The sequence below is a fragment of the Lepisma saccharinum genome, chromosome 14 (assembly GCF_977018435.1).
Source record: "Lepisma saccharinum chromosome 14, izLepSacc3.1, whole genome shotgun sequence".
NCBI lineage: Eukaryota > Metazoa > Arthropoda > Insecta > Zygentoma > Lepismatidae > Lepisma > Lepisma saccharinum.
The window spans coordinates 18,706,325-18,721,682 of NC_139242.1; the positions used below are offsets into that span (position 1 = coordinate 18,706,325).

General features: G+C 38.3%; 1 protein-coding gene across 1 annotated transcript in view; it reads right to left on the bottom strand.

The window, feature by feature from the left end:
• The window catches only part of LOC145998708 (zinc finger protein castor homolog 1-like), a 347,264-nt gene that overhangs the window by 316,640 nt on the left and 15,266 nt on the right, over positions 1-15,358 (bottom strand). The window lies entirely within an intron of this gene.

Sequence of the window (15,358 nt, forward strand, 5' to 3'; positions counted from 1 at the left end):
AATTAAAATAACAAGCTTTCGGCTTTCTTATAAATAGAAATGAACGACCCTAATTTCCAGGGGGGTCTGCCGCCCTCCCGACGCCCACGGTGTCACTAATAAGCAAATTTCATGATTAAAATTAAATGAACGTTACGATTAGGGCCTGGATATGATGGGAACCTTTGTTCGTAACCAGTTATAATAATGTAAATATCTTTTACTTGAAGCTGTGGTTCAACCAACTCTTTCACGGTCCTTCAGTGGCGCACCCACGTTTAGTAACTCCATTGCCAACAACCGTGATGTAGTGATTGAACTGAACCCCGCGGCGCAACCGCCCTCGAAGGGCCAGGGCCTGCCAGAGAGGCTTTTCATTGGGTGACACGTGGTCAGCGCGTCGAGTCCCATCGCCGCTGTTTTTGGCTTTCGAGACCGGCGACTGCTGTCTTCTTTTCAAGTAGCTCCCGAATTGTCCTCACGATGCTGGGTCAACGCCGAAATTTTGGGGGCACAAACCGGGAAACAAACCCGGTGTCCCTCGCATCAAAGGCAAGAGCGCTGACCACTTGGCTACGCGGGAGTGGTTAGCGCTGCTAATGCCCAGAAATTCGTATTCAGGGAATGGATTTAATGTAAATACATACCTTCACATCATGATAAAAACCAGTTTTATTTTGCACTATCTTTGCAAATTGTGGTTTGCAATCTCGAAAAATTACTATTACTATATTCTTATGTTAAATACCAAAAAAATTCTGTTCATCTGTATTCTGTTCGTTGGGTGCGAAATCCCGGGGTGACATAGGGGAAATTCCCCCCACCAACAATCTTGTCCTAAAATTCCCCGCACCAAACTTTTCCGGGGGGAGGAAGATTTTCTGTTCTAACAACAAAGATTAACCATTATTTTTTTAATCGAAATACTTTACTGGAATAATATCGAAAACACACACAGAAAACGAACAACAAAGAGCCTCATCTTTAAGAACATTAAACCCAGCAATCCCCAGAACACAGAAAATAGTCCGATTTTTTATTTCTTCTCCATTTCTCATCGCCTTCGTCAGCTACCGCAGAGTATATAAATATATTAATAAAACGCGTAATATCATTCAGATGTGAATTTTATACAAGAATTTTTAATGTCTCTTAATTTTTGCCCTAGTCACGTAAATCATTGCTCATAGCAGTAGTACCGAGTGTCCCAGAAGTCTTTCCCTGATTGTAAACTTTATTCATACCCGCTATATGTAAGGTAGAGATGTGAAAGTGGTGCCAAAATGTTGGAAAACTAACCAAGTTTTTTTGTTCCAGGTTTCAGTAACGTGGCTGTAGTGTAGCAGTGTCAGTGCCCAGGAAACCGGAAATGTTCACATTGTTGATTAAACGTAACTACTAGTGTTGCCCACGGGACGAGACGGGACAGGCTTTTAAAAATTCGAGACGAGACGAGATTGACCATGTGTCATAAGACAAACGAATATTTTCGAGACGAGACAGCATTTCCACGAGACTCCACGAGACGAGACAGGCCAAAGTCTCGTCTCGTGGGCAACACTAGTAACTACCCTTAAAATACTTTCACAGATTTATAGCTACAAGTGAACAATTTTCTGTCACGGGTGTGACAGACGAAACAAATTGTCAAATGATGAAAAATAAATTATTTAATACAAAGACAGAACGTAATTGACATTTGAATATACTAGTGGAGTTGAGGGGAAAATGTAACAAAGGAGAAATTAAGTATACGGGTGTAACACAATACAAAACAAAAGTAAATAAAAAGTTAACGAATAATATGTAAGACACCTTCTAACTTCATTATGTATAATTCTTGAATTTTTATGCAAATGGCAATTTTAAATTGTTCACTCGCAAGATAGGATAATGTTACAACATTGCTTTTCATTTTAAATATTGAGATTCAGGGCTGCTTTGACATGTAAGCATTGCATGTTATTTAGCTAGGCGAGTTGCTTGGTTAATGAAAAATGCAATTTTTCACTATTGCAAGGCCATGTTTAATTCCATATTTTCAATACTTTTTAGTACATATAAATGCATTCCCTGTAATTACCTTTCATCCACTCTTTGTTAGATCTAGTGTTGCTCACGGGACGGGACATGTCCCGTCTCGTCTCGTGTCTCGTCTCGTTTTCGAGACGAGACACGAGACGGGACAAGCCTTTTGAAATTCGAGACGGGACGAGACGGAAGGCCTTTCTCGTCTCGTTTTCGAGACGAGACACGAGACGGGACGGGACGGCTTTTGAAAAGTCTCGTCTCGTCTCGAATGTCTCGAAAAATTAAAAGCAAAATATTTAATCAGTTGCAAATACTTGTTTGCTTGGAATAAAGTATTTCAATTAGAAACGTTCATAAGCGTGTATTAAGTCAAAAGAAGACTATTTTAGAGAGAGTAATGAATGAATTGAATACCTAAACTTATTTTCAATACTCTTTCGAAACACAGCTTTACTCCCCATTTTCTCCAATTTATTCCAGGTTAATAACTTTATGTTACGATAGTACTCCAGATACTAATACAATTCTGAATAACATCAAGTAAAAGGGCAGGTAGAGAAGGTGGAAGGAGGGAACAAAACATCGTGGAGTGTCTGAGTCCGAGATTTATCTTGTAAAAATAGTCTCAGCTCTATAGGTTGGAAAGATAAACGGACCGACGGATAGGGTTTATTATTATTATTATTATTTAATTTTTACATCAAAGGGTGTACAGAAGTTAATGTTATTAGGATGTAGGAAAAACACTGTGTGAAACATGGCAGTACAAATTGATAAGGAGTTGTTTGGGAAAGTTATTAAGGAGTCCAAGATATTAGCAAGACTAAGCGAAGGAGATAATTAGGTACAAATAATCTTGCATTATCCCACTCCGAACAGCTGAGAGCTAAAGAGGAGGAGAAAATACGGGAAATAAGGAAATAACTAATTTGGTGATTTTAGTGTTTACAGGGAACCATGACAAGATTTTACCACATGATTATTTGCACGGGTTGCGAAATTATTAGAATGTTATGGAAATTTCGGAAATGTCTTTGTTCAGAAAATTCTTGTTGTTTCCCTCAGGCAATCCACAGGTGGTTGGATTCGATTTCTTTACGTCCGTTTGAAGATTATTTCCAATGCTTTTTTTATTTATTTATTTCCTTGGATTGTAATAACGAAATACCAAGGCTGATATAGAATAGATTTCAAATGAAGAAGTGCACAAAGTTCAGTATATTCGTCGTAGAAGGAAACGTTGTTCTACGAGGGGACTCCCCGATGGTACAGTGCTAGCGTCGTCACCTTGTAATGAAGGGGTCCCGGGTTTGATACCCGGTGAAGGCACATAGTGATTTGAATCCCACTTTAAACTGTGGGTCCAGTCTCGATTAGCCTTTCTGTAAATCAGATGAAGGAATGTTGTAGCTGTTAATTTTATTCTATGAATTTAGCCTTCAAAACAAATTTCACAAAGTAGTTTTATCAAATTTTATCCTGCTTATAATACCAACTTGATTAACAAATATTAATTTGTTTAGTATATATATAGCTATCTGTGTGTGGCTTTCGTCCAAGATTCGAGCGCCGACCTGGGTATAGGTGATTTCTCATTCATTTATGTCCTGTAATAGCTGAGATTAACCTAAGTTTTAACCAGTCTTAAGAACTTGGAAAAAATGTTGAATGTGGATGGTTTTAAAACATCACGAATATTTTGAGGACCGCAAGACATCATCTGTAGTACGGGCTAATTATTCTAATCGTGGTCATTAGTGACAACGCTAATTATTAAAAGACATTCAAAGTTGATTCAAGATTTGGTTGGTTGGTTGATTTGGCGTTTGAAGTCCACTTTATGCACAGTAAGACTAATCGGGACTGGACTTATAGTTTAAAGTGCATCCACTGGGTATCGAACCCAGGACCAAAGGTGATGGGAGAAAAACCGACACTACATGTCAGTTGTTGTGGATTCATCGCGGTTTCTTACTATTCAGGGACTTGAATTTCGAGATGATGAGTCTGAGGAAACCTTAACAAAGGGGATTTCTTCGATACTCTTTAAGCTAATGAGGGGATATATTGAACGTGAACCTTAAAATGCAAATTACACTTAAAATTCGATTCAAAACATATCGCGGGCAGGTAAAAGAACGCTTATTAGGATTTGACACTCTTCAATCATTAGGTGCAGGTTCGCTCTTTCTCGTACATATCAAAATCGAAGAACTTCTTCCCACGAACTCCATAGGTGCCTGTAATTGGGTAGCACAGACCTACGTTGGAGTGGTAGAGTAAGAGTACGTATTGCCAGGGTCAGAATATTTCTTGAATTATGATATAACTGAAACCTTTGTCTGATTTTTTATCCTGTGAATAACATTTCCCTGAAAGGTGAAACATAAATTTTGCCCAAAAACTCTTCAGCTTTACGAAGATGGTTGTCCTTAAAATCTTTGAAAAGGCTTGCTCGAAACAGGATGCTGGATGCAGACTGCCTCATTTGGCTGTTCTTGCCATTGAGAAGAAATGTCAAGTCCTGGATGTACCAAAGGTGCGCAATGTGTTCTCCAAAGCACATAGAGCAGAATTCTCCTACGGGAGAATTGCACTTCACTAAGTGCCTCACATTGTTTCTAATACTTAAGAAGATTAATTTCTTCCAACGTAACGTTTATTTTCCAAGAAAATTAAACTCTTCGAAGCATTTTTTCGTCATTTATATTATTATCTTATAACTTAAAAATATTTATATCAGTAGTTTCATCTCAAGAAAGAAGATGAATTATAAAATTATGAATGTCTTTCAATACTGAAATAGGCCACTAGAGACAACGCAACTTTACAATAAAAAAGAATTAATGTCTTTATTAAAACGAATCATGTGGAGATAAACTCGTAATCAAGAAGTAAATTTAGGCAGTAAACGTCCACTCTAAAAAAAAGACAAACACAAAAACACCATACATGAATATAAGAATAATTATAATAATAATTATTATTATTATAAGTATTATTATATATGTATATATATGTGCAGTGTTTTCGGGCGTGTTAATGTGACTGCCCCCTTAAAATATTTTGTTGCCAGCCTTCCGCCCCCCGCCCCCCAGTCACATTTCCCAGGCGCCGTCACTGTTTGGAAGTAAATTCATTAGGACGAGGAAAGTAACATTAGCTGTTGACAGTGTTGCACCAAAGGACGTGATATGTGCTACTGTTTGTATAAATGATAAGAAATTTAAGCAAAAAATTATAATTGTTGAGACTTGAGAGTTGTTTCCTTCATTTCATCGTGGGAAGAGGTTTTCTGAGACAAAGTGGGATTATTTTACAGATACATGAGAAAGGGTGGTTTTTTAAAGATAGAGACGAATTTTGCACATTTTTTAAAAGTTCAGATAAAACGAGAATTTAGCCTTACTGTTATGAAAAGAAATAACGCAGTACAGGGAAAGAATAACTCTGCACATTTCTCGCACCTGGTAGGATGCAACACACATTCACAAGGTATTGCAGGAAGTCTATGAACGAGGATGAAGACGGATACGTGAAATTTGACTTACCTGCGGGTGAATTAGTGGATTCTAATATTCTTAAGGTTGATAATTTTTTTATTTTTTTTAAGTCCATTTGATTCACAAATAGGCTAACCCACGAACCTATCTACAGTTTAATGTGCGATCCGATCAACTTTTTGACTCCATTGGGTATCGAACGCAAGGACCGTTCATTACAAGACCTCGACTTTATCTACTACACCATCGGAGAGGCACCCAATTTACACAAATATGTTGATACAAAATCACGTTATATGCATAATCTGATAATGATGCACTTTTGGTGCATCTAAACATATTTCTTTCAACTATAGCATGTTTAAAAGAATCATTCAAGTTGGGAATTTTATAACTTCAGGAGGCACGGCTCTGTAAATGTGCGATATGAACTAAATGCATGTTTGCCTTCCATACGTGGTGGTTTTGTCACGTTTCTTCGCTTCGTAAAACATACACTTTTGCAGGAACGGCTTCTTGCATCCTCCTGGGGCCTTGCTCTAGCTAAACAAGAAAATATATTTGTTTAGCATAATCGAGGGTTACTTATTCCTGCCGAACTTTCCAGAAAACAAGGATTCTATTGGGATCATACGGCTTTGAATGACAGTATCAATGAAGATTTATGATGTACACTACTACTTATAATAATGAGCATAAAATATTAATCAGGAACTTTATTTTTCGTCAACTGGATGTAACATCCTTTTTTGTTATTCAGCAAATATTCAATTTATCACCTTTTTGACATCAATTTTCTTGCCAGAACAGCTGTTTTTATGCAAATTTTGGCGATCTTAACTACACGTAAGCTAGATATTAGCTAATATTCGTGCTGTTATATTACTATTCTTCTACCATCTTTGTAACATTTCATGTAATAACAATAATATAATTAATTAATTCACATATTCAAGTGAATAGACCTATGAATTATATTAATGTATTAATTTAAACATTTGCTTAATTGTTGTCGTTAATGTTATTATTATTATTTTTTCTGAAACACTTGGCTCGGACACCTTCCCCGACATATATTTCTAGATGCGTGCCTGCCGAAGGATAAATTAGATCAAGCGGTGGTGGTACCGGACTTAGAGGCTAAAGGGAAACAAAGAAGTATGTGCGTCATAAGCTGGGCATAAGAAACAGCACAATATCACAAAGAAACACTTTTTGAAACTTATGTCATAGAAGATGTTTAACAATATTAAGAACAATAAATGCTTTCTATTTGTAATATACTAAGTATTGAAATTTTAAATAGTCTTTTGTGTTCATACTACACATTTGAAAACTTTTTTGTTGCTCCCAGCGCCAAGCTTAGAATTTAAAGAAAAAATGTACATTTTCATAGTGCATGGAAGTCGACATTCAGAAAGAAAGAAGGTCTAGTGGAAAACATTTGAAGACTTCCAAAAGGTATAGCAGTAATGAAAAAGAGCACTCACTTATGTACGATGGATAGGCAGTTGTATGGAAGCGAGAAAAACCACAAGGTAGATTTCATAAGATACCTAGCAATCAGTAACCAACAAACTGCATTTTTAATATTAATGTCCTCATGATTAACGAACCTTATTTATTCTCACCACGCAATGGGTAAAATATTTGGAGCTTTATCCCACTTACCGGAAAAAAATATTGTCTTTCTGCTACTTTTGACTTTTGTTGGCATGATATCCCGGATCAATTTTACGAGACGAGACGGGACAAAACGAGACGGGACGAGACGAGACGAGACAGAACCCTTCGAGACGGGACACGAGACGGGACAAACAAATATTTTCGAGACGAGACACGAGACGAGACAGCATTTTCACGAGACGGGACGGGACAGACCAAAGTCTCGTCTCGTCTCGTCTCGTGGGCAACACTAGTTAGATCATCATCATTCATTGCGGTATTGCATTTCTCTGAAATGACCCACTCTATGAATCGAACCCGGGTCACCCGCGTGGCAGGCTCCTGGATCAGTGGCGTATACTGGGTTAAGAACCTGGGCTATCGCACCATATCATATGTGTTCGAATGGACAAAAACTTGCTGGTGGGGGTGTTTTTGTCTTTTTAACTCATTTGGGGTGATGGGTTGAAGTGATGTGAGTCTGTGATTAAAAATATATACCTCATAAATAAAACATGGAAATGTACACTGTCAGTAAGAAAAGGATTTCAAGAATTTCATTCTTATTTGCATAAATGAGAGGCCCATATTGTGAAATATTATGTAGGCCTATATACGAGAATGAAAAGAAATTTCAACCTACCTATTTTTACGATTTTAAGTTCGGGTACTCCTTGTTGGCGCAGTGGTAACGTCGTTGCCTTGAAACTAAGGGGTCCCGGGTTCGATACATGGTGGTTTAGATACCACTTTAACTGTAGGTCCGATCCCCATCAGCTTATCTGTTCATAAAGTGGACAAGAAAAATCCACAACGATTTGGAGCTTATCGTCATTCGTAAGCCGAATAGACAGCTTGTTAATTATGTCCCTCATTTCAGTTCACTACACAACACAGCACATATTCATAAAAATACAATCCACTCAGTACTGTATTCACACGCTGCCTCTAAATAAATTCCACGCACCAAGACCACTCGACGCGATCCTTGTCATTTCGGTAAACCATTTCCGCTAAGTCAACAATTTTCTACTCCCCACTGTATCTCTAGTTGTTTGAAGGTCAACGACCTCTTTTTCAACTCCTCTGCAAGCGTTCAATTATGTTCTTGTCCCTGCCACATGACACTTTCCCCTTGCCCGCGATAATTTGGCTTCAAAATTCCCCATTCCTGGGAAGATTTCGTGCTGGAAAAAAATTGGTTTGCAACATTGACCCAGACTGTTGAGGAAGTTCAGAGGGTTTTTTCCCCGCCATATGCAACCCTGTTCTCTCTCCTGTAACAGTTTGACTTCACAATTCCCCGATCCCGGGGAAATTACATGGTGGGAAAAAATGGTTTGCAACATTGATCGGAGCCCTGTCAAGCTTACCCGTCACTCCCGTGGAGTTGCCCGCCAGCTGGGCCAGCCGTCTCGCGAATTCAAAGAAAGCGGGCAATGTTTCCAACTTCTAAGAAATCAGGTTCATCTTCTTATTGAAATGAACAATTTTATGCACATTTTCTAATATATATTTTTTCTGTATTTTATTCCCCAAGTCTGGGCTTCGCAGATAGCCTAGATAGCCCCGAATATACGCCACTGTCCTGGATACACACACACACTACTCAGCAATATAATTGAATACCATTACAGAATAGCAACCTCTCTCGTTGCCCTACATTACCCAACCTATTCAAGAGAATAACCGCACCTCGCTGTTGGAAGCCATGTTTTAGAAGGAAATTTCGGTGAATGCATTCCAAGGAAAAAAATGTCCAGCTTCGCAAAACCTAATTACCATTCCGTATTACCTCCAAGGAGAAACGTAATTAATTTACAAAGTCAATTTCCTTCCTTAATTTATTCCATATACGTTAGTAGGACACTCCCATATGCAATACACAAATCACCCATCTTTTTTAAAAAATTGTTTTATTGGGAGTGGGGATAATTGTGTTGCAAAGACGCCTACGGGGTCCCATTAAACACATTCTATATAGGTGCGAGTGCTATGTTTGGACCATAATTCAGGTGGAAATTGAAAGACGATAATGGCTGTTCGTGTGGTGGGATGTGGTTTCTACGTAAGGCGTGCGTGAACAAAGGAAACCACGTTAGTTCGAGGAAACGCTTCTGCAGAAGCTGAGGGCAGCACTGGAGCCTGATTTACACCTCACGTGAGAACTACTTTTGAAGATAAACAACATAAAATTCATACATTTAAGTACAATCATAAAGTTTTAATTTTAAAACAGCAACAAATCGTTGTAATGTCCTGAAGATTACATTACAGTCATATATTATTACTTAAACTTTAGAATTTTGAAGTCGTTCATTCGTTATTTTGTTAACGGTATAGTGTGCCACGGACAACCACTATCAGAGGGTGAGTGCATAGTCTCCGTTGCCGCTGTTTTCTGGATTTCAAGAGCGGGAGTATATTATTTTGACGTCTGAATGGTCGATTCAAGGTCTCACCATCGAAGGTTTCGGTTTCGAGTCTCGGTGTGCAAGGATGTTATCTTGAGACTGTCCTTTCATCAATTTTATTTAATCATTCATTCTCATCGTCGCGATTAGTCAAACATGAGAAAACAGAGGCAAAAATAAGAAAAATACAGAAACTTATAGTAATTCAATTCTGTTCTATCTCGCCTTGTAATTCGATTCCTGGTGGAGGCACATAGTGGTTCGGACCTTCGGATCCCACTTTAAACTGTAGGTCCTGTCCCGATTAGCCTTACTGTGCATAAAGTGAACTTAAAACAACAAATCAATTCAATCCAATCTGTTCTATCTATTGTGTAGACTGATATAAAACCCTTGCCCTTGCGTATTAATCGACAATAAATTATCCTTACTAAATTAACATTAAATTAGTAAACATAATCTTTATTAAATCGAACGCTGTTGAATACAGAAACTGTACACGAAATATCTGTATATTAGATATCTATATAGGCTTTTGCACTTTCAAGAGCCGTTCACATCTCGGATACCTTGGGAAAAACAGCATCTGGGACATCCATCACAGGAACCTGGGCCTTATTTCTGCGTAAACACCAAAACCAGTTCGACATCGCCAAGTCGCACTGTTGAGGAACAAGACACTTTTCTCAGTCAGGCCTGCCACTGTCAGCGCAAAGCGAAAGTGAAACAGTTAGAACAATTAACAGGGCTTGTAGCTGATGGCACATACACGCCGTTAATTTGATAATGCGGCACGTAATGAATTACCAACTCGATGCAGACTGGACGAGGTAGAGTAAGGAGAAAAAAAACAAAAACAAAAGAAGACAGCTGCCTCGAGGCGCTCAACATCTGGTGGCTGTTATATGCATTAAGCGCGGACCGCGATGAAGATCATGGCCCGAACGCCAATCACATTCGCCCCCGTTTCGCGCGCCCGCGAATTGCTTCTTTGTCGAGACTGCATCATGATGAGAACGCGTGTTTATTACATGTCCTCCCCCCCCCTCTCTCCAGTTCCAAGCCAATTTCGCGAAACGAGAATTGTGCACGAAAAGATTGCATCACTTGCAGGTCTCTCTCACTCGACGAAGATCCCATAAAAGTAATGGCAGGAGTGTACATGAATGTCGCCATCTGACAGATTTGAATGATTGACCGAGTGTGCAGCCTTAAATGACATCAAGGTCTCGCGAGTGTAATTTTGGTGGTAAGAAAACGCGCCTACCTTGAGAACTTTTATTATTCGCCTTCTTTGGGGGAAAAATCTTGTTTTATTGCCAAACGAGGATCCTTGCGCAATCTGCTTGAATACTAACGCCCTTTACACCTTCAGGGCCAACGTTTCCTGACTAATTTCTTTTTTTCAACGGCGAAACCACGCCGAACTCAATTAATGCGGCATTTTGTTATGATTTACTGTGAGACATGTTGGTAATTGAAACGACACTCCTTCTTGCTTGCTTCGTGCGAACCTACAAGTTATCCGTACCAGCGGGGGAGAGAGTGGAAGTGGGGGAACATGCCCCAATTAAAAATCAGTCACCTGATACATAATGCAGGAAACATCCAACGTAATTAATTCGTGCTCCACAACATTCGAACTTGAACAAGTCGATGGAATTTTGAACGGTGTGGAATTGTTTGAGCACAGATAAAATTATTCTAACGGAACGTTTGATTGACTGAGTTTATTTTACTTCGCTTTTCCTGCCACTTTTCACTGATCACGAAGATGGATGATGACGACATGGATGAAGATGAAGGGACAATCACAAACATACAGGTACAAGTACAACACAACACACGCTCCACAAAGAATGATACTGGCCGAGAGCCCAGACGCCAGAGCCTCGCTAGTCTGCAACTGCAGTCCAGGGTGTACTACGTGGAAGTGAGGTGGACATGTCAGTGTCCTTGCAAGGCAGCCCGCAGGATTTTTCTCAGGGGGACAGAGTCACAGAAACTTTTATTACTACTACTACTATTAATATTATTATTATTGTTATTATTAATGTTTATATTTTTTGTTGTAATTATTATTATTATTACATTACTACTACTACTACTACTTATGTTTTTTTAAATTACATACATTTGTGATTTCCATATTCTATATATCTATATGCAATTTGCATAACTGCATACGTAACATTAATTCATGTAGGACAAAAAAGCTGTATGTATAAAATAGACTGTAAGCTTAAATGTAGTGTTGCCCACGAGACGAGACGAGACGAGACTTTGGTCTGTCCCGTCCCGTCTCGTGAAAATGCTGTCTCGTCTCGTGTCTCGTCTCGAAAATATTCGTTTGTCCCGTCTCGTGTCCCGTCTCGAAGGGTTCTGTCTCGTCTCGTCCCGTCTCGTTTTGTCCCATCTCGTCTCGTAAAAGTGATCCGGGATATCATGCCAACAAAAGTCAAAAGTAGCAGAACACGAAATATTTTTCCGGAAAGTGGGATAAAGCTCCAAATATTTTACCCATTGCGTGGTGAGAATAAATAAGGTTCGTTAATCATGAGGACATTAATATTAAAAATGCAGTTTGTTGGTCACTGATTGCTAGGTATCTTATGAAATCTACTTTGTGGTTTTTCTCGCTTCATACAACTGTCTATCCATCGCACATTTATACCAAGTTTGTTAGAACCTGTCCCGTTTCCCGCGCTAGCGATCGCTCGACAGTTTTGGTGCCAATGAGAAACGAGAAAAAAGTCGTCTGCTCGGCAGCGAGGACCGAATGGAAGCCAGAAGAGAGGAGCTTACGTAGACGTTGTTGCCACATTGCGTATTTTAATTTGCTGCCTGGCTTTGGCTTTCCCCAGCACGGAGTTCAGGCGGTCTTCAGCAGCAACACCGCTTGGTTTATGCTAGAAAAGCCAGCGATCAGCTACCGCGGGAAGCCGGGCAGGTTGTAACAAACACGGTATAAGTGAGTGCTCTTTTTCATTACTGCTATACCTTTTGGAAGTCTTGATATGTTTTCCAATAGACCTTCTTTCTTTCTGAATGTCGAACTTCCGTGCACTATGAAAATGTACATTTTTTCTTAAAATTCTAAGCTTGGCGCTGGGGAGCAACAAAAAAGTTTTTAAATGTGTAGTACGAACACAAAAGACTATTTAAAATTTCAATATTTAGTATATTACAAATAGAAAGCATTTATTGTTCTTAATATTGTTAAACATCTTCTATGACATAAGTTTCAAAAAGTGTTTCTTTGTGATATTGTGCTGTTTCTTATGCCCAGCTTATGACGCACATACTTCTTTGTTTCCCTTTAGCCTCTAAGTCCGGTACCACCACCGCTTGATCTAATTTATCCTTCGGCAGGCACGCATCTAGAAATATATGTCGAGGGATGGTGTCTGAGTCAAGTGTTTCAGAAGAAATGATAATAATAACATTAACGACAACAATTAAGCAAATGTTTAAATTAATGCATTAATATAATTCATAGGTCTATTCACTTGAATATGTAAATTAATCAATTCTATTATTGTTATTGCATGACATGTTACAAAGATGGTAGAAGAATAGTAATATAACAGCACGAATATTAGCTAATATGTAGCTTACGTGTAGTTAACATCGTCAAAATCTTCATAAAAACAGCTGTCCTGGCAAGAAAATTAATGTCAAAAAAGGTGATGAATTGAATATTTGCTAAATAACAAAAAAAGATGTTACAACCAGTTGACGAAAAATAAAGTTCCTGATTAATATTTTATGCTCATTATTATAAGTAGTAGCGTACATAAAACTTCATTGATACTGTCATTCAAAGCAGTATGGTCCCAATAGAATCCTTGTTTTCTAGTAAGTTCGGCAGGAATATGTAACCCTCGATTATGCTAAACAAATATATTTTTTGTTTAGCTAGAGCAAGGCCCCAGGAGGATGCAAGAAGCCGTTCCTGCAAAACTGTATGTTTTACGAAGCGAAGAAACGTGACAAAACCACCACGTATGGAAGGCAAACCTGCATTAAGTTTATATCGCACGTTTACAGAGCCGTGCCTCCTGAAGTTATAAAAATCCCAACTTCAATGATTCTTTTAGACATGCTATAGTTGAAAAAAATATGTTTAGATACACCCAAAGTGCATCATTATCAGATTATGCATATAACGTGTTATTGGAATCAACATATTTGTGTAAATTGGGTGCCTCGCCGATGGCGTAGTAATAACGTCGAGGTCTTGTAATGAAGGGTCCTCGCGTCGATACTCAATGGAGGCACAAGGTGGATCGGATCGCACTTTAAACTGTAGGTCGGTTCGCGATTTAGCCTATTTGCGAATCTAGTGGACTTAAAAAAAAAGAAATATCAACCTTAAGAATATTAGAATAAACTAATTCACCCGCAGGTAAGTCAAATTTCACATATCCTTCTTCATCCTCGTTCATAGACTTCCTGCAATACTCTTGTGTTGCATCCCACCAGGTGCGAAAAATGTGAAGTTATTATTTCCCCGTACTGCGTTATTTCTTTTCATAACAGTAAGGCTAAATTCTCGTTTTATCTGAACTTTTAAAAAATGTGCAAAATACGTCTCTATCTTTAAACAACTACCCTTTCCCATGTATGTGTAAAATAATCCCACTCTGTCTCAGAAAACCTCTTCCTAAGATCAAATGAAGGAAACAACTCTCAAGTCTCAACAATTATAATTTTTTGCTTAAATTTCCTATAATTTATACAAACAGTAGCACATATCACGTCCTTTAGTGCAACATTGTGAACAGCTAATGTTACATTCCTCGTCCTAATAAATTTACTTCCAACCAGTGACGGCGCCAGGGAAATGTGAGGGGGGGGGGGCGGAAGGGGGCAACAAAATATTGTAAGGGGGCAGTCACATTAAAACGCCCGAAAACACTACACATATATATACTTATATAATAAGAATTATAATAATAATAATAATTATTATTATAATTATTATTATATTCATGTATGGTGTTTTGTGTGTGTCTTTTATTTAGAGTGGACGTTTACTGCCTAAATTTACTTCTTGATTACGAGTTTATCTCCACATGATTCATTTTAATAAAGACATTAATTCTTTTTTATTGGTAAGTTGCGTTGTCTCTAGTGGCCTATTTCAGTATTGAAAGACATTCATAATTTTATAATTCATCGTCTCTCTTGAGATGAAACTACTGATATAAATATTTAAGTTATAAGATAATAATATAAATGATGAAAATAATGCTTCTAAGAGTTTAATTTTCTTGTAAAATAAACGTGAAGTTGGAAGAAATGAATCTTCTTAAGTATTAGAAACAATGTGAGGCACTTAGTGAAGTGCAATTCTCCTGTAGGAGAATTCTGCTCTATGTGCTTTGGAGAACACATTGCGCACCTTTGGTACGTTCATGACTTGACATTTCTTCTCAATGGCAAGAACAGCCAAATGAGGCAGTTTGCATCCAGCATCCTGTATCGAGTAAGCTTTTTCAAAGATTTAAAGGACAACCATCTTCGTAACGCTGAAGAGTTTTGGGCAAATTTGTGTTTCGCCTTTCAGGGAAATGTTATCACAGGATAAAAAAATCAGACAAAGGTTACAGTTATCTCATAATTCAAGAAATATTCTGACCCTGGCATTACTTACTCTTACTCTACCACTCCAACGTATGTCTGTGCTACACAATTACAGGCACCTATGGTGTTCGTGGGAAGAAGTTCTTCGATTTTGATATGTACGAGAAAGAGCGAACC